The sequence below is a fragment of the Pholis gunnellus genome (assembly GCF_910591455.1).
Source record: "Pholis gunnellus genome assembly, chromosome: 5".
Classification (NCBI taxonomy): Eukaryota; Metazoa; Chordata; class Actinopteri; order Perciformes; family Pholidae; genus Pholis; species Pholis gunnellus.
The window spans coordinates 26090541-26117021 of NC_136531.1; positions in this window are offsets into that span (position 1 = coordinate 26090541).

Below are 26481 nucleotides of genomic sequence, written 5' to 3' on the forward strand. Positions count from 1 at the left end.
CAAGAGAGACCCAGGTTGTCAAAAATACCAGAATTCTCTCAAAACTGTCCCTATTGGCAACAAGTACTAAGAAAGGTGTTGGGAAGAACAGAACATCGTGTGTGTGACTTATCGCATCAACATTGTAATCACAGGAAATGACCCACACACATTCTCATATCCCTGTCAGTCTCTCAATCTCTTCTACTCGTCCTCTTCTTTTTCCCGAGGCTGTGGCGAGATGTAGAGGAGCCAACCCACCCAGCCAATCAGATATGTTGCTGGCTTGAGGATAACTGCTCAGCTGTTGCCTCTATCGTTTGGTGCACTCACTCTGAGTCAGCGTGCCATAGTTGATTTTCTCATCGACATTTGTGGTTTGCCATAGCTTGAAGTGTTCAGTGACATTTTGCAAATGGCCACTGCTGAGCTTGCTGTTGAAAACTGGTAAACAAACAAATCTAATCTTTTCTTTGCTGCTTCGCCCCTGCAACTATACAAGCTGCACAAACCTGCTGTGCAGACATCTCATCTTGCCCTGTGTTGTTTCTCCCCAGCACTGCAGCCCTCCCCCGCATCTGACAGATCTCGAATCACCCAAATCAAGAATGCCGGGGCAAGCGGTTCCCATCGGCCAATGAGCAGCTCCCACTGGAATGTCAGCAAATGACCTGAAGGTAAACTCTCCACCGCCAACACACTAACACACCTGAGCAGCGGAGGGACCCCTCAGCTCTGACGTTCTCAGTGTGTGTTTATGAGCATGCACATTTATGTTTATGCATGTGAGAGCCTGAGAGAGAAAGAGGAGCAGGAGTAAGAGATCTGACAGCGGGTCCACACTGTGCAGATGAAAGACACACACAGTGCTCTCATCTCAAAGCATGTGGACAGTGGTGCTGCCAGCAGGAAGAACTAAGTCGTCCTGGGAGTCCAGGATTGCTTTTATAGGTGCTGCCTCTCCTTTAGCCCTCAGCTAGGCAGGAACAGAATGATATTTGACCTTTTTGGAAAGATGGAGAGGCATCTGATGTTATTCCTCTTTGGGATAATCTCAACTCACCTCCATCGATAAAAGCCTCCTCGAGCCTGAGGCATCAGGATGGAAAACAGAACAGAAAAGCTTTTGGTTTGGCATTTGGAGCCTTGAATGCATCCAACTGCCGCGCTGTGTGCTTGTATCACGTAGAGCTCTAAAATAACCGCTCCGGAGGGTATGATTCACGCTTAGCTGGATAGCTTAACGGTCCTCAACCCCCCCCCCCCCCCACACACACACCCAAACTCCCCCACCTCCATTGATTTCACATTTATACCAAGCTACATTTCTCCAATATTTCTGCCATCTTTACTTTATGGCACTCATATTAAAATTATGACAAGAGGCAGAGCTCTGGATTCCTCATTTTAAACCTTCAAAAGGCATAAATATTTAATTTAATTTCAAAAAGAATAAAGGTGCAGTGGTTTCTTAGATTAAGTGTGTACAAGGTTTCCCCCTTTGAATGGAAATGTGTCTGAGGGCTTCATTGTTTGTCAGAGGAGGACTCTGTCACATGCAACCACAAGGGGGCACTGCTTGGACACAGTTCATTATGTAACAGACCCACCACAGCACCCACCAACACTTGTATTCCACAACCAGGAGATGGGAGATCATTTCTAATCTTGAGCCCGGAACATTTTCTATTTAACTTTACATTGTATTTGGATGCATCAACCGGAAAGCTTTCAAACCGGCACCATCTATGTGTCTTGTGAGGCGGAGGAGCATGCCAACACATTATGCTTTTGATGTGCTGGCACATAACGTGCATTCTGATTTCACATGAGAAGATCTCCTCATGCTGCTGCTGGATTGTTGTCATTTCCTGTGAGGTGGAAGTAGCAGTTTATGAAAGGGAGAAAGAGAACGATAAGCGGCACAGATAGACACAGAGATAGGGAAAGGGGAAGCAAGGGAGGACGGTGGTGAAAAACAGGAAGGGAAAACAAGTGTTAACGTTTTCCCAAACCTCTGTGATAGTCCTCGAGGAAGATCTCTTGAACATGGACGGGTCAACCAGAGAGAACAAGAAAACAGGCCGATAACGCTAAGCCCTGTGACAAACTAAAATCTAGCCACTAGTCTTTCTCCGTCTCCTCTCTCCCCATCTTTGGGGACTTCCCTGCCCCTCCCATACAGGTGTCTGTTAAAAGAAGAAGAGGTGGTCAGATGTGCCAGGGGATTGCCAAGCTGAAAACGAAAAAGAGTAACCCAGACGGCAGGAAAGAAATAAGACAGAGAGCTAAGAGACACACATAAGGGACACTGGGGGGGGGGGGGCACTGAAAACCCTGGTCAGCAGACTGGAGAGAGGAAAAGAAGACACACACACACACACACACCTTGGCTAACACATTGTTTTTTGTCCATCCACCACTCAAGTGTATCAGCAACAAAAGCCTCTTCACAGCCTCTTCAACTGAGTCTAGGAAAGAGCAAAACAAATCAAATAGGTAATTCAGACAGTGATGTCATGGTTAAAGGTAGGATCCAGAAACGCATTGAAGTTCACACATGACGAGGAGTTTGTTAATGCAGGTTCAACCGTTTGTATATAAATGTAACAACAACCCAATATGTTTTTGATGATATTTTCCAGTTGGTTTAAAAACATATATTTAGAGATTTCTTTTACATTCACAAAGTATTTGTGTGTGCCTCAGAAATATTTCGTCACTTTCCTAAAATAATGGCCTCAGTCATTTTTTGACAAAAATGATTTTGTTGCCTAAATCATCTCCTCATGATGCTGAACAACCTCTGGTAAAATCGCCTACATCCTCAGTTGAACAGATCATGTGGTTCTACCCTTGTAGTATAATGTCCTATGTCAAGAGTGTGACTTAGGCCATTTTATTTTGCCTAAGTCATAAGACCTGAAAAAATGACTTGGACAGCATCAATATATTCCCTTACATGCAGAGTGTTCCGTATTCACAGCAAGTTTTAGGTTTAGGTAACAAAACCACTTAGTAAGGTTTATGAAAAGAGCATCGTTGACGTTAACTTGACTGACTTAAGACTCTCATCCACCAACCCACACACTTGCCCTCCACAGGTGCTGAGGGGCACTGACCAATCTGCGTTATTGATGCGTTGGGGGTGAGCATAGGTGGCTGACACGTGGTTTCTTGGATTTAAAGGACAAAAAACAAAGCCACATGGCACTAAGCAAAGCACGGTGGGATGCTGTGGACGCCACCATACTGAACTGCCTCCCCTGTGGACTTGAGTGTGTGTCTCAGTTGACGATGCCAATGTTCCTCTGCCGTATTCACGTTGACGTTATGTTGAGTGTTGATGGAGCTGCTACAATGTTAGCATAGAATAGCACCGATCGATCCGAGCTCCATTGAGAAAACAAGTACAAATCGGCATCATTACGTAGTTATTTCGGAGTCCCTTTTTGTCGGTTTATTGCCGTTAAATCACAGCCAAGTCAGTTTATTTTGTGTTCATACAGCTGTAGTAAACAGCCGACGTGTGGCTCACTAGACACAGTGAGCTCGATGAAATCCACGGAGCTCCTCTGGACTATGTTATGAACCAGACATGACGGCGTTTAGTTCCCCGTGATATCTGGGACTTCCACAACACGTACTAGGCAGAAATAGAGCTTATTTTTTCCACGGTTGATGGCGGACAATTGAATGGCTTTCAGGGCGATAAGCCACGCCCCCTCTCCGGCGCGTCCAGCGCTATTCACGTGAATGAACACAAATAGTCCCCACCGGTCGGCGGCGTGAATGGCGTTAAATCTCTGTAGAGTTTGGGCACGGCTGTGTCGATGAAAAAACGCCGCGACGGCCTTCCTTGTTAAATAAAAATCGAAATAAGTCCAGACGTCTGATTCAAACGCGGACGGCGCATTTCTGATTTCGTTCTCCGATCGATGTCTCTCTTTGTTTTGACCAACTTCCTACCAATCTCACTGACCCATGACCTCTTCTGACCTCACCAGAAAACCACTCAGCACCATCTAGTGGACTGAAAAAGCAATTGATTTTATTTTTCTAGTACCAAAAAGTTTATAGTTTATAGAATAAAAAATCGATACTTGGCTTCCGTGTATCGATACAATATCGCCACGCAAAATATCGCGATACTGTGCTGTATTGATTTTTTCCCCCACCCCTAATACATAGTGTCTTTGTAGTGACACATAGTGCCACAATATGTCTGGATGTTTTGGTTGCCCATTTATTTATTCAAATCGACCTTGTGGTGCAGCTACTGACAAAGAACCAAGAAACACAGTTCATCTAATTTGGCTACTTGGAGACCCAATAACCCTTTAGATTCCACACAGTATTTCCTTTTAAGAGAGTCAGACAAGGTCTGATTAATCAATTGTCTGACTGTCTAGTCTGTGCTCCTTACCTGAGTACTGTGTGGGCCATCTGATGTTGTGATGGATGAGCTAAAACGTGCTGCCACATTCATCCGTCTCCCTGAGGTGATGGATGGGAGCCCAGGATCTGACAGGGAGGTCAACAGCCACGATCCACTGCACAGTGACCGAAAGGAGAACACGAAATAGCCATTTCTCATGACAACCCACATGCTCATGCTTTCTGACACCATATGCACTTAGCAATGTTCACTGGTCTCTCTGTTGCTTTCAAAGTCATGATCAGTTGCTTGTTTTTTTCCTGTTTCTTATGTCCCTCCTCCCCTCTATGCCTTCATGTTGATCGATCTACCTGTCATACTTGAGATCTCTTTGTTTTCATCCAGGTTGACTTTTGCTCCAGACTGTTTTTCATACCTCTCACCTTTTTACTTTTTCAAAAGATTTTTGATTTTCAACTGCGTCCCTCCTTTCACCCTCACTTCCACTTCGTATTGTTTGTTATGAATACTCATCATTTTCTGTTGGACATAAAAATAATAGGCTCGTTCTCACCACTGTGAGCTTTCTTTCAGACTTCATAGCTCCCACGTTGCTACAAAATGAAATGGCACACTGACACACTCCTCGTCATGTAGAAAAATAGCAGTTATCAAAATGTCACAAGCAAATTGTTTTGACTACAATACGTAGTCCCTGTCAACCTCCCCTGGCAGAACTCAAGAACCCCCGAAAGTAAAACCGAGGCTGAGAGAGAAGCAGGCCCAAGAGACTATGCGAGGTATATGAGGCTGTCACTTATCTACCTCTTCCTGTTTGAGCCAATATGAAGACCATTCCTGTTTCACTGTAAAGGTCACACCTCCTGCAGCTCCATCATGAAACTGATACACGACAATTACACTTACCTGGCGGGTTATTTCATGCAAAACCATATGTGTCAAATTTCAGGAAACATGTGTTTTTTACTTGGACATATTTACAAAAGCTTTACTGCATGTAAATAAATTATATACTTCTGTATTCTGTATCTATGCAGCATTAGCTCTATTCTTTATTAAAGGGTCAGTTCAAGCAAAATTACAACAAAGGACAAAAAAAAGGAGAAACATGTTTACTTTTAGTGGTTCTTGCCATGCAGACAGTGTTGCTTTCATTTGCGTATAGATTTTGAGAGATTTGGACAGAGGTGAAGGGAAATGTGTTTGTGGTGCTCACAACAGTAAAACATATGACAATAAATAAATAAGTAACAGGACAGCATCTTTTTCCAATGTTGGTCTTATTCTAAATCTGCATCAACGCCCACATCTCCAGATTTTTCACTGATTCAAATCTAGCAGTGTTGGTCATTGATGGTTTCCTTGGAAATGTAACCAAGCTGATCAGAGATTTGGAGGCAGGATTAAGAATGGCAACGTCATCTTTCTGGGCCAGAAACTGAAAATTAGATTGATGCAGCTTCAAAGGTTGTTGTAAATAGGTTAACAGAAATAACAACTCCTAAATCAATAGGCATGATAAGCGTTAAAGCTACAGTTGGTAACAGGAGAGAGATAATATGTGAAAAAAAAAATCTGATTCCTGTACCTCCTTTTAGTACTCCTAATGGCATCTGCAAGATTCCACAGAACCTGAAGGAAAACAGCCAATCAGAGCCTTGAGTCAACAACTGCTTGTGTACTCAGATCAAACTGTCAAACTATGCAGCGCTGATCAAATATAAATTGAGAACGCATTGGCCATTTCTGGCCTCAAATGTTTTCAGAAACCTATTTTTGAAAACTGTTTTCAACATGGCGGCTGGTTTACAAACATTCTCAAGTTAATGACTATTTCTTTAAGCTAAGATCCCCTAGAAACCACTAACTTATTATGTCTTGACTGGAAATAGAGTGTCCGTCTAACTGTACCACAAATTGTAAACAAACTTCCACAAAATCTGCAAAAGAAAAGGTGAATTAATCTGAATTTCCATTCATCCTTATTGTGTGAATATTGGTAGTTGGTGCATCGAGATAAACATGTGGTGTTCCCAACTCTCCTTTCAGATGTCAAAAACAATTGCAGCAGAAGGCAATATAGTACAATACGATTGGTTAGGACAAAATGCTAACCACCCCAACAAAGAACCACCACAGAACACGGTTAACATGAACACAAGGCCAGGCTGAGTAATAAAGTGAAAACGGAATGTTATTTCACTCTAATTATGAGGCTATAGTTACTCTGCATTAATCCACTGGCCTAGTTTACAACAACGTCTTTGCACCAAAAAACAGCTGACGGTATGTTCTGTAGATGACCAAGAGTAATGAGGACATTGTTTCAGGAAAGATTCTTTGTTGGATTTAAAAAATATATATAATTAGTCAATGCAGTGCATTTAATTGACCTCCATTGTATTGAAGTTGATGCAGAAATATCAGAGTTATGTATTCTTGTAATTTGGGTTAACCAACTCTTGAAAGTTTCAGCATCTCAAAGCACAGCATTTTATTATTTATTTCCATATTTCTTTTATGTGTAAAAATCACATGGTGCCTATGCCTTAAGCCAATGAGGCTCCTTGAGTTCCCCTGATATAGAACCATATGCAGGAATATGCTGTAGAATTATGGACCAATGGCCTACTTGACACGACACAAGCCACAGAAATGGTTTGTAAGAGGCTCTGACAGGCAGGCTTTGATCTGGAGTAGTGCTGCTTCTAAACACAGTCCCAGCCGTCTCTCCTCTTCTGGAAAAAAGGGCCCTAATTGCTCTTCAAGGCTCTCAATATGAGATGCAAGGGAAGGAAGAGTACTCCTGAAACAGATCATCATGTTCTAAATATTGTATCATTGTTGTGTATAAGGAGATGAGTGCCCATTTATATTTAATTGCTTTGGGCAGCATTGCGCCTCACTCTGGCTCGCTAAGCGACACAGGTTTGTGTGAGCAGCCTTGAGTGTGTTGTGCTGTCCTGTTCAAAAATACCGATGGAATGAGAATCTGACTTATCAAACTTTTTGTGAAGAGAGTACATCCCAAACTGATACAAGCCAACGCATTAAGAAAATCAGATACCAATGTATTGGCTATTATATAACAAATGTAATTGATAGGGATCCATCTTCTTTGGTTATTAAATAATTGTGACTAGGATACAGCATGAGTGGGGCATTACAAAATCAAGTTGCCAGTGCTCTCTGGTGGACAAACAATGTAACAGAGACACTATTTCTGAATGACCTCTATTATATATTTGGCATTTCTGCAAGGTCGGGAAGTAGTGGCGCTAAATGTAGTAACTCTACGATCTTAAATCATAGTCTGTATTAAAAGTGGAGGTAGTCACCGTGACCTCAGCCATTGGTATGCAGACCACAGTTTTGAAGCCTCTGGTTTGGCATTTTTGGCTGACACCAACCAAAAGTAACCCAAGAAGGTGGAGCAAAGCACAACTGAATGCTGAATAAGACACTTTTAGGCAAACTAAATGTTACAATTAACATTGATGGAGTGAAAACACACGGACAACTCCCAGACCGGACAACGCCGTGGTAGAGACCTGTCAATCACAAGGTAGACCCACCCTAAAGCATACCCTGCTTTATGGTCTATAATGTATCTATATCTATAAATATATAGATATATTCTCTATATCTATATATAATGATATATATATATATATATATATATATATATATTCATCTCAACACATTCTTACAGCAGTTCTTGCAGTTAGAACATGGACACACATTTTCCATTTCTTTCGTATCCCAAATTTCAAACTAATGTATTTCAATTGGAAGTGTCTTTCTTGCTTGCATCTTGTTTTATTAGTCAGTTAAGACAACACTACGCAACAAAACCACTTAGTTAGGTTTAGGAAAACTATCACGGATGCATCACTTCCCAACAACACGTTGGGACACACGGTCACAAACACTGGTCTCGTGCTTGAGAGGGTTTGTTTGATCCATCCACCTCACCACCCGCCCATCAAAAGTGGTCTTTCTCTGTATTTAATACTACATCACTCGCTCTGACCGTTGCATGGTCTCATGGATGCGTTTAATTTGTGTGCCCACCACGATAAAGAACCCTAATTGACTTCCCATTATGATTGTTTTCATGCTGAGTGACACTAAAAAAGCAAAATTGTTGTCCATAAACAGGAATCACAAGATTTCAATCTCTAGACTATTTCATGAACTGCATTGACACTGGGTTGTATTAAGTTTTATGTTACCTCTGTTTGTTTATGTGCACGTAATAAAAACATCAACAAGTGATGGAAATATGCTCAAAGGTATGGCCTCCAAACGCACTGCCTCGTACATTATAGATGACAGCTCTTAATGTGCTCAGTGATGTGCACGTGCACACATTCACAGCCTACATCAGTAACTGTGTAAGTGTACAGGTGCATGCATAGTTGTGGACACACACACACACACACACACACCTACACACACACCTACACCTATACACACACACACACACAAACACACACACACACACACACACACACACACACACACACACACACACACACACCTACACTTGCACTCTGTCAGATTATTTATGAATGTGGATATTCATAAATATCTTTGAATTTGAGATGCTGTAACAGGAGGGTGTCCTGGTGGCTCAGTTGGTAAAGATGTTCAATGGAACACACATTAAAAAGTATACATCTACTCATAGTCAATCGCTAGTCATGCACTGAATATTAACCCGTACATCTGAAACACATTTCCTAGCACATCTAGAGCAATATAAGTCAATAGATCTCACAGACACTAGGCATCCCTCTGGCATTGTTGGGACAGGGTTTCAATACACGCTTGTTACATGCATAGTGTCCTTTCAAAATAACTTTCTGTCTTACAGGAAGTAAGGTTTAGGCAACAAAACCACTTAGTTGGGAGAAGAGCGTGGTTGACGTTAACTTTACTTACTAGCAACTCATGTCACGAGAAAGTGTCAAAAGAGTTTACTTTTATTTTTGCAGAGGACACAAACACGAGTCTCCTGGGGAAAAGTCCTGTGACCCATCCACCATGCCTCCCACCCGTCCAACACAGACTCTCATCGACTTCAAACCTCATGAGTTGGGAGTAAGAACAGGTTGTGTAAGTTAAGAAAAGATCCAGACCATGTGTCCCATAATCTTTGGAATGACTGGAACAGAAGTGCTAAAATCATGGAATACAAAATAATTGTTCCAAATGAATCTAAACGTCGGCTTGTTGTGCACACTCACTTTATGTCATGAGAGAAGTAAGACTTTATACGAGACTTGGCATTTGCTCCACACAGTAATTTGAAATGGTTTTGGGGATTTATGAATTTTGTTTTATTATTGTTATTATTCAATGCACACATAGGCCTACATACACACACACACACACACACACACACACACACACACACACACACACACACACACACACACACACACACACACACACACACACACACACACACACACACACACACACACCAATGAGCCCCTCACCAACATATGATCTAATGACGAGCTCCATAATTGTGACATGCGGGCGTTGAACATAAAACATTTACACTTGCTTGTTGATGAGGCAAAACAAATGAGACAGGAAGCAACTTGGCAATGTGGGAATTTATTATCTAAGACTCCTGGCTATATATGCTGGCAATTTGTCCGTGTTGCAACCAATAATCTGGACAGTCATCCTCAGCTCGCCACATCCGTCTTGCAAAATTCAACATACGTGGCTTCTGCAAACAGACACTGATGTTATGGAGAGGAAGCACAACCAGCCATCCAGGTAGTAATGACAGTACAGCAGAGCTCCTGCATCCATTAACAGTCATTTTCCCTGTCCCCCTCCACCACAAGTCATCATGGTTGTACGTGTCAGTATATCTAAAAAAGTGGAAAACAATTTGGAAAAAGGCCCTTGTAGTACGTGCACTATAGTAGCAGGCAGCTTTACTATCCTAAGCCGTGCACATTCATCTCTCCTGTTGCAGTGCTGTTCTCTAATGAGCAGTGGAAGTACACTGATTAATTATTATAAAAAGACTAGTGTTACTACACCTTATTATCCAGTTTTATTGCTCCTGTGTCATCGTGTTACTGTAGCACAATAGCAGAAGGAAAAACACCACCGTTGCTCTTTTCTAAAGCTGAGTTGGTGCTCGTCTCTGTAGCTTCCAAGAGAGAAAAAAAGCTTTCCATTCTTTCTTTCTATTATTAACCCAGTGTAACTCAGAGTCGGGGTTTATCACGTCCTTTTCCTTTGTACGGAATTTCATTTCCGTCTTGTAATTTTTTCTGCTCCTTTCTCCAGATGTAGTATCAAAAGTCAACATTCTCCTCAGCTTCCCGCCAAGCTTTCACTTTGATTTCGCTCACTTTCTTCATATTCAGCCTCCTGCACAGTGATATAGGCAGACAGTGCAAACTTCCCTTTTGTGAATCATAATTTCACATTTCAATTTGAACTTTTAAACCGACTGACAATATTCCCATGTTGGCCATTAAAGCAATGTCTTGCTATGCGTGGTGAATAACATCCCCTACAACCCCATGCTGCCACAACGAATGCTGTCATAGGGCGAAATGCAGGATTTTAGAACCAGCCTACCAGTAATGGTTTTGTGAATGTGCCTTTACCAGTGACTAGTCACCGAAACACTTAAACATTCATGAATATTTCCTTTCTTGCTTAAAAATCTGCTACCAGAGCACAAAACGCTGCTCGATAAATCAATCTGAAACAGTAGCTGAGGCAGTTTGAAGTGTTAAAACAATAAAATTCTACTTGAGCATGGCAGTGCAGATATTGATTTGAATCCAGTGTTCCTCCATTAATTAATCATCTTTCAGCAGCATTAATTCCTGTTACTTTGTGGCCTGGGGCGGCCACCTGTGAGGTGAAAGGAAATGGCTGTTCATATAAAGCTCTAGTGTAAGTTCAGTCAGGAAGACTCTACTCTTGCATGGCTAAGCCCGTAGTTTATTTCTCATACATCTGCCAATCACTCCTCACGCATGCTCACTCATTATTTCCTCGCTGTCATTGTCGGGGCTGTCAATCATAATAACCGCTGTTTAGATCAGCTGGTCTCCTCTATCCAATAGCACAGGGGTATTTAATTAGAATTCAGCGAGTTCCTTAAGAGAGAATTTCCTCATGCAAAGGTCCGGAACATCACTGTAATGTCTAACTTGCACTATGATGTTTCATATATGTATTTGAAGCAGCCTACACAGTTGTGTTAACATCTGTATGTAGTACAGAACAACTAACTGTCAAATCAAATAAAGAACCTTCAACTGAATAATATCTAAACAATATTTATTGTCAGATTTCATATTGAACTGAATGAATCATAAATAATAAATAATAAATGATCTCTCATTTCAAATAAAATATGAGCTGGATTAAAAAATAAAATACATAACAGAAAGTTTTTGAAAAATGTGACTCTTAAAATAAAGTACTTAATTTTATTAATATCCATATTATTCTCATCTTCTAAAAAGAGTGTGTGCAAATGTCACTGGAGTTGATTGGCTGAGTAGCATTATGTGATACGATTTCCAACGCATGTAATTGGTCAGTGTGTTTCCTGGACCGCTGAATGAGTGCCGTAAAGGTTAGAAAAGCTGGGCTGGTTAAAATAGAAGTGCTCTGTTAAAATTAAAACAATTCTCAATTATCATCCAGTTATAGGTCCAGGTCCGGATACAACGGCGTCTAACTCCAAAACCGGACTGCGGTCTGCCGTCTGCAGTAGCACGACGAAACAATGACATTGTTAGCTTTTCTTTTTTTTCACAGTTTATTTGGCATTGTTAGCTTTTCATCTTGCTGCGGTCTCTTTTAAATATGATTGTCTCTCTACCTTCAGTACATTCATGCTGCTGTTACGCACCCCTCCAGCTCTCTGACCACTATTTCATGTTCTACTCCCTATCCTCTCCCCCCTTACTTCCTCCACCTACCCACATGGTTCCTACCCGTAGTCATCTCTGCTTCCTCTCCCCCGCTGTTCTTTCCTCTTCTGTTACCTCTGCCCTCCCTTAACCTGAATCCTTCTCTCTTCTATCCCCTGATACTGCTACTGATCTTCTCCTCTGCACCCTTTCCTCTTCTTTGGACCAACCTTTGTCCCTTCACGTCCAACTCCATCTGCCCCATGGCTGTCGGACTAATGGTGCATTCCCACCAAATGCGGCACGAATTATTCGCGTGAGTAGATTACATACAAAGTCTATGCACAGACACGATGAGACTGGAATGAAGCGAATTTGCCTCAATCGCCAAAATGACCCAAACCCGTGAGTTGAAATTTTTCAACTTCGCCGAAAAAATCGCGTGAGACTGCGGCGCGATAGCCTATCAGCGTTGAGATGTTTCTCCTGTCATCACTGACGTCCTGCCGTTGTTGAATCAGGAAATAAATAATGTAGCCGTCTGTGTTCACCCAGAACTCTACGATACCTCATATCAGTAGAGACCGGACCAAACTATGTGTATAAATGTGTGTGTGTAAACCTTGCGGAGAGAACTAACTGAACATGAATTCAGACTTTTTACAAATTGGCATCATTACATAGTTATTTCGGAGTCCCTTTTTGTCGGTTTATTGCCGTTAAATCACAGCCAAATCTGTTTATTTGGGGTTCATACAGCTGTAGTAAACCAGCCGACGTGTGGCTCGCTAGACACAGTGAAAATCCACGGAGCTCCTCTGGACTATGTTATGAGCCCAAACATGACGGCGTTTAGTTTCCCGTGATATCTGGGACTTCCACAACACGTACTGAGCAGAAATAGAGGTTATTTTTTCCATGGTTGATGGTGGACAGTTACATTACATTACAGTCATTTACAACTTACAATAAGTGTAATCAACATAGGTATTCAAGAGAACTACTAGTCACCAGAAGTCATAAGTACATCTCCTTTCTTAAACTCTACTAGTATGAATACAATAAGTGCTAAGTGGAAGGCTCAGGGTAGCACTTCTTGAAAAGGTGAGTTCTCAACCTGCTCCGAAAGATGGGCAGCGACTCTGCTGTCCTGACGTCAGTGGGGAGTTCATTCCACCATTGTGGGGCCAGGACAAAAAAAAGCCGTGACCGGGTCGATCGGCCGCAGGGACCTCTGAGCGATGGGGCAACCAATCGCCCAGAGGCAGCAGAGCGAAGTGGTTGGGCGGGGGTGTAGGGCTTGACCATGGCCTGGAGATAGGAAGGAGCTGTTCCTTTCACTGCCCTGTAGGCTAGCACCAGAGTCTTAAACTGGATGCGAGCTCTTACAGGTAGCCAGTGTAGAGAACGGAGAAGGGAAGTTGTGTGGGAGAACTTGGGGCGATTGAACACCAGGCGAGCTGCAGCTTTCTGGACAAGCTCCAGTGGTCTGATGGCCGACGCCGGGGCTCCGGCAAGTAGAGAGTTGCAGTAGTCCAGGCGGGAGATGACAAGAGCCTGGATTAGCACCTGCGCCATCATCAGTGAGGAAGGGGCGAATCCTCCTGATGTTGTACAGCAGGAATCTGCAGGAGCGTGTAACCAATGACATTTTTGCTGAGAACGACAGTTAGTGATCCAGGGTCACAGTTGAACGGCTTCCAGGGCGATAAGCCACGCCCCCTCTCCGGCGAGTCCAGCACGATTCCCACTAATGAACACAAATAGTCCCCAGCGAGACTGCCGGAGCGAATGACACGATTGATGTGAACACGGCATAAGAGAGGCTGAGCATGGATGGAGAATGGAGAATGGGCAAACTCCTGGAGGACCTTCTTGACTTCTAATTTCTTCTTTCCACTTTTTCCTCCTGTTTATCTACTGCTAAAGCTGCTTTCCGCCGCTCTAAAATCCTAACCTCTGCTTCCAATCCTAAAAAACTCTTCAAATCTTTCTCTTCACTCCTCAAACCCCCACCCCTCCTCCTACTTCCTCCCTTCTCCCTGATGATTTTGCCAACTTCTTTGACAAGAAGGTAAACAATATCAGATCCTGATTCTCTCAGCCCCCCTCTACTTCCCTCCCCTCTCTATGCCCCATCTTACCCTATCTTGCTCCCCTCTCCCCTAACAAGGTCCTCAACCTTATTACATCTAACCGCCCCACCACGTGCTCCCTTGACCCGGTCCCCTCGCCTCTTCTTCAGTCCATTGCGAACTTTCCTCACCCACCTCATCAACACATCTCTTGTTTCAGGATGCTTTCCCATGGCTTTCAAGACTGCCAGAGTCATCCCCCTTCTGACGAATCCATTACTTGACCCCTCTGACTTCAAACCGGTTTCTCTTTTACCCTTTCTATCCAAAACATTTAAATGTGCTGTCTTTAACCAACTGTCTTTCTATCTTACTTACTACCAGAACAGCCTCTTGGACCCCCACCAGTCCGGGTTCAAGGGGGGTCACTCGACTGAGACAGCCCTCCTTGCGGTGGCAGTCGCTTTACGCCGCAAGAGCGAACTCTCTGTCCTCTGTCCCGATTCTCCTGGACCTGAAGCTCCACTTTCTCAGTCGGAGAAAACCAAGCTCATAGGATTTATTGCAAATTGTGTCATACATGCTTAATTAACCTTAGCAAACATTTGTGTATATTCTGCTGTGTAAATTGTGTCAATCTTCTAAGTTTGTATCCTTGTGTTAATATTATTGATACCGTTTTTTTCTTTTCATCATTTTCTCGATGTGATTTGGACAATTTTGGAGAAAATAATCCTGCAGGGTAGAGTGACTGCCTAGCAAGCAAAGAAAAAGGGACAAATTATAGAAAAATATAAAGTATGTGCATATGTGAACCTGTTAACACTCAGGCCGTCGGAGTGTTAACTGTACATCTGTGTTATGTACACAACTGCTATGTATAGGTAGACACTGATGCGACATATCTTTGGAAAGCTAAGATTCTTGTTATTCGATTTATGCAAACCCTTTCAAGATACAATCACAACAGCAGGTACAATCAATGCCTCTGTCAGACCACCAACTGACAAACAAACATTTACAAAATCGAGGCAACTCACCGATGAAGCTTCATAGAAATCCAGCCATCCATAATATTCCAACAAAATTGGTCTTGTTACATTGCCAAAGGTCCAGACGATCCAATCCAGTGAATATTTAGTCCAAAACACATTATTACGTCCATAAATACCCACAGACTGCTGTTGCATCATTTCAAATTAGCCGGCAGATATGCCTAATTATTTATATATTTTCGAACGTAACTTCGATGTATGTATGTAAACATTGACGCTCTCTGTGTCTCAAAATGGCGGCTGCACTCTGACCTTTCGATTGACACTTCACTTGATCCAATAGGAGATTCCATGTCCTGTCCACAGCCTACAATAGCCAACGAGAGTCCGCGTTGAACGAAAGTGCCTGCCCCTATTCTTTCGTGGAAAGCTCGAGCCAATTGCAACCGATCGTTCTAATGACTGACGCTTTGTACAGCCAAGGAAATTTCGAAAATAACGATATACAGCTTCAGTGGGTGAATTTACAGGCAGAACACAGAAGTCACTGCGTAACCGCGAGTCAGGTCCCTGCGTCTGTGCGTTAACTCCAAAGTGTGGTTTTTGAGAGTTTTTGAGATTTTAGGAAAGTAAATAATGGCGAAATAACTTATAGATTACTGTATATTGACATAAATAAGCTTAAATTTGAATTATGAATACACATTTCTACACAGCGTAGGTATGTTACCATGGTTACCATGGGTCTCCAAATGGGCTTTTTTGGAAAGCGCCTAGACATACCCTTAGTAAAACATGTGTAAAATATTCTTTTTTTGTGGTATTGTTATCAAATTTGAACTTGGACTAGGTAAGGGTTCATGCTGTGGTCCCATTGTGTTTTCTAGCTAATAAGTCCAGCTATAGTCATCTGCAGGCATCTGTTATATATTAAATATATTCAGGCGGAAATAAAAAGTGTGTTCAAACTTCTATTACTCAATGCCAGTAGCACTTACAGTGATAAAGTGAACAACTTCAGAGTGTTACCTTTCAAAAGAGACCAAAACCATGAAAGTACTCCAAATGGTTCAAGAACAGCTTTCAATTTACTTTGGGTATGCCTTGTATAGGCGTTTTAGGCTAATTTTACTGGAGTGGTAACAGGTTAATAAACACGTTTGCTGACATTTGTTTTGCTGTTGTTTTTGTTAACTGTCCTCTGCCTTAGGATTGCAAGTATCCAGGCTCTTTTCTCTACTAAAAAGATTAATTGAGAATTAAATAAATATATATGTGTATATATATATATATATATATATATATATATATATATATATACACACACATGTATGTATATATATAGCTACTGACGCAAACAGGAAGTCCTCTGTAGCATAGGCCGTCTCATTTCGGGGACCGCTCGGTCCAGCCTTCGTGGTCCTCAAAGGACGCGGCCGACATGGACTGCGAAGGCTGGGTCCACCAAAGGATGCAGCCGCTGGATTGGGACATAGGCAGTGTTTACAGTGGAAGCAGATACTGGGATCCAAGTCAAACCCACCAATAGAAACTCCTGGCTCATTCAGCAACGTATGCCCCGCCCACTACATCCAAACTCAACTCGTAGGTTCTTTTATTTGAAAGCGTAGGTTTTTGATTTGCAGTCAAAAATTGTAGTTTCATAATCAAAACTAACAAATAATGTATTCTCAGTTCATATATTTTTACTTACAAACTTGATTTTTGATTGCAGCGGGAGAAATTTGCTCATTTTTTTTGTTTACGTAATAAAGACATATATATCAAGTTAACTTTAAGAACGCAAGTTGTGTGACCAAAGTAAGGACATAAACAGCGGTCTGTTGTGTTTCTTTGACTCGTCCATCTCTCCCGACCTCACAATTATATGTGAATTACTGTGCATTACATTTCGTAGGTTGAAGTACAAACAGGGAATGAGAACAGCCGGGCTAGGGATACTTCAGTGTCTGTCACTAACAAGAATAGGAAGCCATTCTACGATTGCTTCGTTCATAAATTCCTCTGAATGAAATCATTTGATTCTGTGCATGTTATCTTGGACTGGAGTGAGCTGAGCCTCGGCACTCCGTGATTGGATTAGCAGATCCATGCACAGGGAGCTGTGTGATACAGCCCAGAAATCTAATTTGATTTGGGAGGGATTGATGAATGTAATGTGATGTTTCTTATCTTGCTTAGCTCCGGACAGAAGAGAGGTGGAAAAAAAAAACTATAAAAAAAAAGGAACAAGATAGTCTATGTGATAGCAGTATTGATCTCATACAAAATGGCATTGGCCTCGGCTGTTAAAAAGAAAGCCTTTAAACCACATCCCCAGCCATCCAACCGCAATAGGAATAAGCAATATGTTTAAATTGGTGTGATACAGTTTTTGACTGGCGATGAAAAACAAATATGAATCTGAAATGCTTTCCAGACAATCATCATCTTGGTCATCTCTGTGTCCATAATGATGTCCCCCCCCCCCCCAACGAGCGGCAACAGTGACACTGATGTGCAAAAGAAGGTGGTATTTATGTTCAATTAAAAGGTCACAGAGCACGGGCACACTCGCTGAGTCTGTTCGGGTCTGTCGTGCCCATCAGGAACCGTAACAACAGGTACAACAAAACACCTTTTCAGATAAGGATGATGTGTTGTGCCATTGGCTACTGAGGTGTTGCTTGTTAGTCAGTCACTCATTCTGTCACATACTTGTTTTTGCGCCAATCAGCCAGTCAGTGATGTGACAAATTAGTCATAATGTCATTTAAGTCCCTTTCATAGAAAATAAATATAATTGTGCTGGCAACTTTATATGTTTGTCTCAAGGTATTAGATGCCAATGTTGTCCTGCCTTCTTAAAATCTCAGCGTAATGCCAGTTTTTTTAGCTTTTAGCTTCTGTAATAAACTGAAATATCTTCACTGAAATATGTAGGAAGGGCATGATTCTCGAGAATCACTGGCTTGGAAAGGACTGTCAATCTAAACCCACAATATTTGTTAGTTCAGAAGGCAAAAGATGAGTGACAATTTAATCGATTGGACCGCAACCATGTAACCATGAAATGTCTTTGCCAACTAAAATGAAAAGACACGTTGTACTATAATCTAACTCACTGGTTGAAGTGCCTTGGTAGCGGAGTGGTTACAGTGCACGCCATGTAACCACAGCGTTGCTGGATTTCTTTTGTCATAGCCTCCTCCTCTCCAAACTGTAAGATTAATGTGAAAATTCCCAATTCATCTTGAAAAATGTAAGCAAAAAAATAACTCCATATGGTTTTATATGATAGCAGGGGCTACATGGTCATCCATTACCATTTATACACTGCAGGCACAGCCCTAGGGAGCAATCTATCTCGACCTAAAGGCCACCATAGTTCTCCGACATGCTTTGAAAGGGAGGGGTGAGTGGATGGTCATGTTGTTACTTGTTATCTGCAACCTCAGCACTAGATGGCACTACATCTCATACACTGCTCCTTACCAAAGTCTTACCAATCTCCTTTTGCTTGAGAAGCGTTTCTCTTAAAGCAGGGGTCTCAAACTCAAGGCCCGCGGGCCAAATCGGCCCGCCACGTCATTTTATGTGGCCCGCGAATCCGGCAGCAAAAACAAAAACAAAGCCTTGATACAATTTACAATTATCCTCTGCTCTCTGTATTGCGCACGGCGGAGTTCCTCCCCGGTCCACGCGCGCACACTCCCACCAGCTGATGTGGTGGAGATGCAACAAGCGCGCTCCTGCGAGCAGCACCCCCCCCCCCCCCCCAGCAGTAAACCTGGGGGAAACACTGCAGTCATTTACCAATATGTTAGGAGTAGTTAAATGAGTTTGAGACCCCTGCCTTAAAGAGTTCTCCCTTCTGCCTCATCAGAATGAGTCAAAAGAAGTGTACCTTGGATTTTTCATTCATTACAGGGGGTACTAGCAAGGTGAGCTCTTTACAGCTTTTGTCTCACTGACTGTGTGGCGCCATCACACAAGCTTACAGTGCAGTAGGAGTGCCCGGGTGCACTACGAGAGCTTTATCCTCAGAGGGATGACAGTGGCAGACACCTGCGAAGCGGTATCCTGAACTTGTCCATGCCCTTTTATCCGTTTCCTCGAGATGTCTCGAAGCATTCCTGTATTATTCAGTAATAAATATGCAGGTCTGCCAGATCTGGCACTTTTTTGCAGGTTTCAAATGGTGCACCTCTAATCTGATCACGGATTAGTGAACTGCATGGTGACCATTATGGTACATTATCGACGTCCAAATCTTGTGCAGCAGCAGTGCTGTGTGACGAGAAAGTAACTTTGTTCACGATGTTAACCGTGGCCCAGTCGTGCATCCCTTATTACGAGTGGCAGTTAGTGTTTGTGAACTGGTGTATGTTGTCTGCTTGTGGACCTTGATGTCACAGTGGGGCATAGACTACATCAGCTTTGTCTTTAACACAATGGCGGCAGCTCTTTGAGGGCGAAGCCTATAGGAAACAGAACTTTAGTTACATATTGTAATTCCAGATGCTATGAGCATAGACGTGGTCCCCTCTGGCTCCACCTAGGGCAGCTGAAGAAATGCTGGTCAAAATTGGGAGCACAACTATGGTCGCACAGTGGTTATATATCGCAAAATGCGAATGCAAGGGAGGCCTGTGTAGGGCACAAGGGCACAAAAAAATCATCCAGATTGCGCATGCACATAGGATAAACCTAATAGCAACAGCTCTTAGAGGGCTACTCCTATACTCATAGAATCTATAGTTACAACACATAACTAGAGATCTCATGGGAAGGCATATAACCCAGGTTCAAATCCAGCCTGTGGCCCTTTGCAGCATGTCCGCCAATCTTTCACTCCCCTTTCCAATTTGTCTGTGTCTAATTAAAATGGCCCCCAAAAAACATTAATAAAAAAGACATGGCATTTGTTTGTCAATATTATGCATTTTAGGCATTTTGCATGTTATTAAACGCCAAGTCGTTACAGCAAAAGGGTTGCGTTTATGTTTCGGCAAGAACACCACCGACGTGTTCTCAGATTCTTTCTCCCCTCGTTTGCTAAAAAAAAAACTTAAATCTCTTGATAAAACCACTATAACAATCAGACAATTTGGTCAGCTTTCACCCATGCCATCTGATTACACTATGAACTGTGCTTGGACCATGTCAGACTGCATAAATAAGGCAGAAAATGTTTTCGTTATGTGTAATAACTCATCCGAGATCCAGTAGTGAAAAGCAGGGCAAGCGTCAATAAAGTCCGAGACCCATGGGAGACATAGTCAGTCCACTCATTCACACTCTCACCAACTATACAGAGGGAAGGACACGGTAGCCTTGTGCAGGTCATTTATATTGTGCAGCCAAGCTCATTAACTCAGAGCCTAATGTTTGTTTGTTTGAGCTTGTTCCATTTGATCCCCATTAAAACGCTGTTCCAATCCAATTGGACCCTTCTGAGCTGCCAATGGGGGCTGCCAATATTAATGCACTGCACCAACTATTAGGGAAAACAGAAGTATGACTGCAAGAGGCTTTCATGTCACAAAATGCCATATCACAGGAAGAGTTCTGATATGGTATATTTCAAAGTCATTTTTGATTTCCTTTCTGGTTTCATCATCTTTTTATAACATGTCTTTGATAGTTTGAAAAGAAGGCTCGACTTCTCTGAGAGCGTCCTCAACTGACAAGCACAGCGACCTTGTCGCATTTTTTCACAGTTTTTGACCAGGGGCTGTAATTATTTAATGAGTCCCAGTGTACCCTGGCCTGACCCCACCTCACGCCTTTCCCTCCCTCCATGTGCTTAAATATCTCTACTTGGATCTTCACTTGTTCTTTTGGTCCATTCACAGAGACAGACAGAGAGAAAGACAGACAGACATTCTGCCCTCTTTCCTGTCAAGAAGAAATAGTAGCAATAACAAGCCAAAAACATTGTCCACCTTTTGGTCCATGTCAGTTTGTCATTGCCAGTATTGAGGCTGGGATGGGGTTTTGCCATGCAACACAACTAATGTAATAAATAGATCGGGGCCAGAGGCAAATTATGAAATAACAAAAAAATGTTTTCATTATTGCTTCGCTGTCTCATCTGAGGACTTGTATTTATTAGTATTTGTCAAGAAACAAGAGGCTACAGCAGCTCTTTGAGACTTTGGTACAGCAGTGTTTTGCATGTTGATTGTCCTAATCCCCTTTTTTTACCACAGGAACTTTCCCAAGGGCCCAGGCACCTTTTGAGGAACTCATTGTGTTTTGACTACAGGAACCATGTTAAACTACAGGAACATTCAAATTAAAGTTAGGCTACGCTGTCGGCTTTGAGACTCATTTAAAAAAAGGCAGCGTAGAAAACAGAGATTGAGAGGACAAGCGGTTGAAAAGCAAGACAGCTCAGTGGTGCTGTGAATGAGAGAAGAAAAAGAAGAACACTTTTCTGAAAGTTTCATGGCAGTTAAAACTCCAAAGAACAAATAAATAACCATCACTAAACAGATGATTAACTGTGGAGACTTGTTTCATTTTCAACCTCTGCATTTCATTCATTACTGCCAAGATGCATCAGTAAATACTATACTGCAGTAAATGTCGTTGCAGGGAGACGATGGCAAGGTTTATTTCTTTTTAGTGTTTTAGGTTGAGCTTGGGTGTAGGATAAGGACAGAGAGGTATACTGACAGCTTTCTCTATTTCAACTAGGTTTATAATGGCTTTTTTTGTAGGAAGAGTGGAAAGAAGGTGGGGCTGACAGGAATTCAGTGGAGATGGGTGATAATATGAAACCATGGATGTACTTAGGGGTGTCCCAGAAAAGTTGACCAATCGACAATTCCATCTAAGGAGCCTGATTTGATTTGACTGCTAATCTCACAGTCGTATCATCGCAGTGGCAGAGATACATTTGATCATTCCATTCTCTCCCAATGAATCATGAAATAATGCCTGTTTTGGTTTACATATCAACCTATTAATGACACTGTTAATAGACATTTGAAAATGACTCATGTGCTTTCAATTAAACCCTAGGCCTATTTTGAGACCTCTGCTCGAAAATGTCATACCCACACTCTAAGGGGCTTATCTCACTAACTACAAGGTCTATTTGAATAATTTCAGTGGAATTATAACACTAACACTTGTGATAGTTTTTTTTTTATATATGTACATATCAGTGTATATGTTACTAATTAATGCTGAATGAATATAACACACAGCTCAAATAAAAAAATGTCAGGTTCGCCTGAAAGAAAAAGCACTTTTATTGATTTGAACTGATGCAGACGAAGGCTTAAACTCTCTCAAATCATACCACAACACGTCAGCAGTCCTTTTAAAAAAAAGAATTGGCTTTGATAGAGTGAAGCATGCCTGAGAAATCAATGCCGGTTTACAGGTCAGCTGAGGTCAGCCAACGTCAATTCTGATTTTGGAAGCAGCCGATATAGCTGTTTTATTGTACTTTTAAATACTATATAACTATTTATTTCACTTCTTTTATCACTAATAGTGTTCAATCTATCTAATACAGCAGTTTGGCATCATTTTGAGAGCCTGGGCTATATAAAAACCTGTAAAATATGGCTAATTTTTGTCAGAATTTCAGTTTTACGGGATGTATTTGAACCTGACACAGCCTGTGATTGGCCGATTTGCGCAATTCCCACAGATTTGAACCCGGAAGAGTGTGGGCAGTGTAGTCATTGTAGTGTTCTTTGAGTTGTTTGACCGAATTTTAAGCCAATAAAATAATCGAAAACTGTGATCTGCTCCCATGGGTCAAACCCATTGGCCAAAACTAAAATTATTACTCTTTCGTCATAGTAGGTCATAGAAACTCAACTCGAAGGAGGAAGGACTGAGAGCAGCTGCAAATGCAGGAAATGGATTAAAAAATGTTCGGGCCGATTTTCTTCCAGAAAAACATCTAAAAGGTACGAAGCGTTTCAATATTTATGCTGTTAGGCTGTGTGTTGATCCGAAGTAAAATAATTGTAACTTTTTAACGGTGAAAAGTAGAAATATTGTGAAGCTATAGTTCGATGTAGTGTGTTCTGCTGGTGCTCGTGGATATTCTCTTTGTCTGAAAAGTGCCGTAGATCGCGGCTGGGATCGATAACGGTGAATATTGCTCGCCTTCTCCTGGTGAGAAATAGGTGAAATTGTGGTAGTACTTGTAGTACCTTGAAGTACTTTGTGTATAAATATGTTTTTGAGTGATTAAAATAGGTTAAATGGTTCATTTTATCAGAATCTCTTCATCATGTACGTTTTTTAAATATTTGAAAATATCATTTCATTCGTTCTCAGAAGTGATTTGTACTACATGTGTACACTCTGATCCACCTTTAAAGGGGGATCTCAGGCTCAAATGAATAAATCACTATGTATTCACAAATGAGCAGGACCACCGGAGCAGCATCTTGGCTGTAGCCTCTCAAAGGGTAAGTAACAAAAACAGAAGGCTGCTGTTACAACGTCAAATAATTCATGTATTAATCATAGCAGTCACATGAGAACAAACACTATCAGAGTGCTAGATATATATGAATTCATACTATCACAGCCATTCCGTCTGTACTGAAACTAATTCCACTAGGCTAGCTGTGTGGTAATAAAAGAAACTTGACTTGATAAGCTGCATACACACACACACACACACACACACACACCTACACACACACACACACACACACACACAAAGCTTAGATACAGAAAACTTCAACAGATTGTGATCAATGAGCAAAAAAAATAAATAATCATATCGATTGGCATTCAACAATCAGTCAACATTGGGCAAGACATGACCAATCAGATTTGAATATGTAAATACTTAGTTAGGGATACCCGTAAATGTATTTCAAGAACTGGATCTCGGACTCTATAATTGGCGCCCATTCACATGAGGGAAAATTACTTGCAGACTGCATTAGCCAAAAAAAGTTTAAGCTTCTGGATTTTCTCCTGAAATGTGCACGTGCACATCCTTTTTGGGTCATAGGGGATGTTTTAGTTGCAATACCGCCTCTGGCTAAGTGGTGACACTGTATCCTGTTCTCTTCTGTCACATTGTCCATTCTGGGAATGTCAGATTTATCACTAACAGTGGAAATGCAAATTTGTAATATTGACAGGAAGCAAACTAGCAAGAAAAAACAACAACTGCTGTGCTCAAAGTTTTGAAGTGCTACTCTCCACGATGACCTGGAGAATAGATCTCACAGTTCCTATTCATGTAACTCAAAGAGAGGACCTGAAGTTCTGGGAGCAGAAATCGGTTTGGAGGTTCATAGAACTCCTGAGCTGCTTACAGCACACTGCACTCTTGGCTCCATGCCTGTGACCATTTGTTTTGTCTTTTATACTGTTATCAGGATGTTGTTCTGAGAGGGGTGACCCAACACAAGATGAAATAATTAGTTTAGTGTTGGATAATCCGCCCGACATGTCAAACATAATGGATTCATGCCACTCCTAATGACACAATCTTGCTTCATATATTATGCTTTTTGTTGTGTTGTCCCCAAACAGCAGATACCATTACGTGAGTCACCAGCCAAAGAAAAAAGAAACTTAAGTAATGACTCTGAATGTCTGGACATTTTTTTAACATCCGTTTTCAGATCCACAGGATATACATGACATGAACACATGCTATCTGATAAATGTATGGGAGGTCCTTGTGTAGAAAAGACACATAAATATCTAAAACTAACTCATATAAAAATGGACAATGAGAGTCATTTGACTGAGGAGGGTTCATCAAAAATAGAAAAAGGAAGGAATAGGCATGCCCATTGTAATATACTGTATATAACATGTGTAGACTTTAGACTTGATATCGTCTTTTCTACTAAGTTTGTTTATAGAGTATAGTATTTAGAATTAATTGCTTTTTTTTCCAATAATGTGAACCATATCCAGTTAAACAAATTGGAGAATACGCAAAGCACATAGTAGACATTGACAGCTATTGGTAATATATAGGAAAAGCTGAGTCTAATAAATATCTATGATTTGTCTATTTGAGACATTACTTTCTTCTCTCAATTCACAGATTTTACTCCAAAAGTGAATATATTTTGATCTTAGAGTGTCTTATATAATATATAAAGCAAATCCGGAGAATCCTGGCTATGCAATGATGGCACTCTGATCCTGGTGTTATTGAGATGCTGAAATGGGCAACTAATCCAATATTGATATCAGCATTTAGAATAAGAAAAACAACTCAGATGTACTAAACTGTTTCAACATATTAAAAGTATAATATACAGGAAATTTCTAGAAAACAATATATATATACAGGACTGTCTCAGAAAATTTGAATATTGTGATAATCCCCATACGTGTGATTTAGTTTACTGAACCAAGCTGAGTGTTTTTCAAGGCTCAGGAAACCCTTGCAGGTGTTTCGAGTTAATTAGACGATTCAAGTGATTAGTTGAATACCCTACTAGTATACTTTTTCATGATATTCTAATATTTAGAGATAGGATATTTGAGTTTTCTTAAACTGTAAGCCATAATCAGCAATATTAAAAGAATAAAAGGCTTGCAATATTTCAGTTGATTTGTAATGAATCCAGAATGCATGACATTTTTGTTTTTTTAATTGCATTACACAAAATAAAGAACTTTATCACAATATTCTAATTTTCTGAGACAGTCCTGTATATTAAAAAAAAAATCATCACCAATAATCACCTCTGACCCACTAGAAGTGTGAGGTGGTGTCTGTATCTACCGAGACTCTGCCCTCTGCTCAAATGTTCTCCTTCCTTTTTATTTCGCAGTGTTTGAGACGTTTCTGGGTGTCAGCAAAGAGCCTCAGCTTCCTAAACGTGTGGGTGTAACCCCCAGCCAACGAGCAATACCGAGGCACATGCATAGCATCCATGGACACAAGGCCCACTATAGCTCTGTCAGATTTAAGGCGGCCATATTTGATGGAACTGGTTGTTACATTGCTGTGTGTTTTTATGTGCATGTGCTTTAGTGTTCCCCCTGCTCCTTTCTGTCTCCTCTGCTGTGTGGAGAGTGAGCGACAGCACCGCTGAGCCACACACACCGCCGACAGGATGAAGCCTGCCCTGCCCGCCAGCATTCATTCA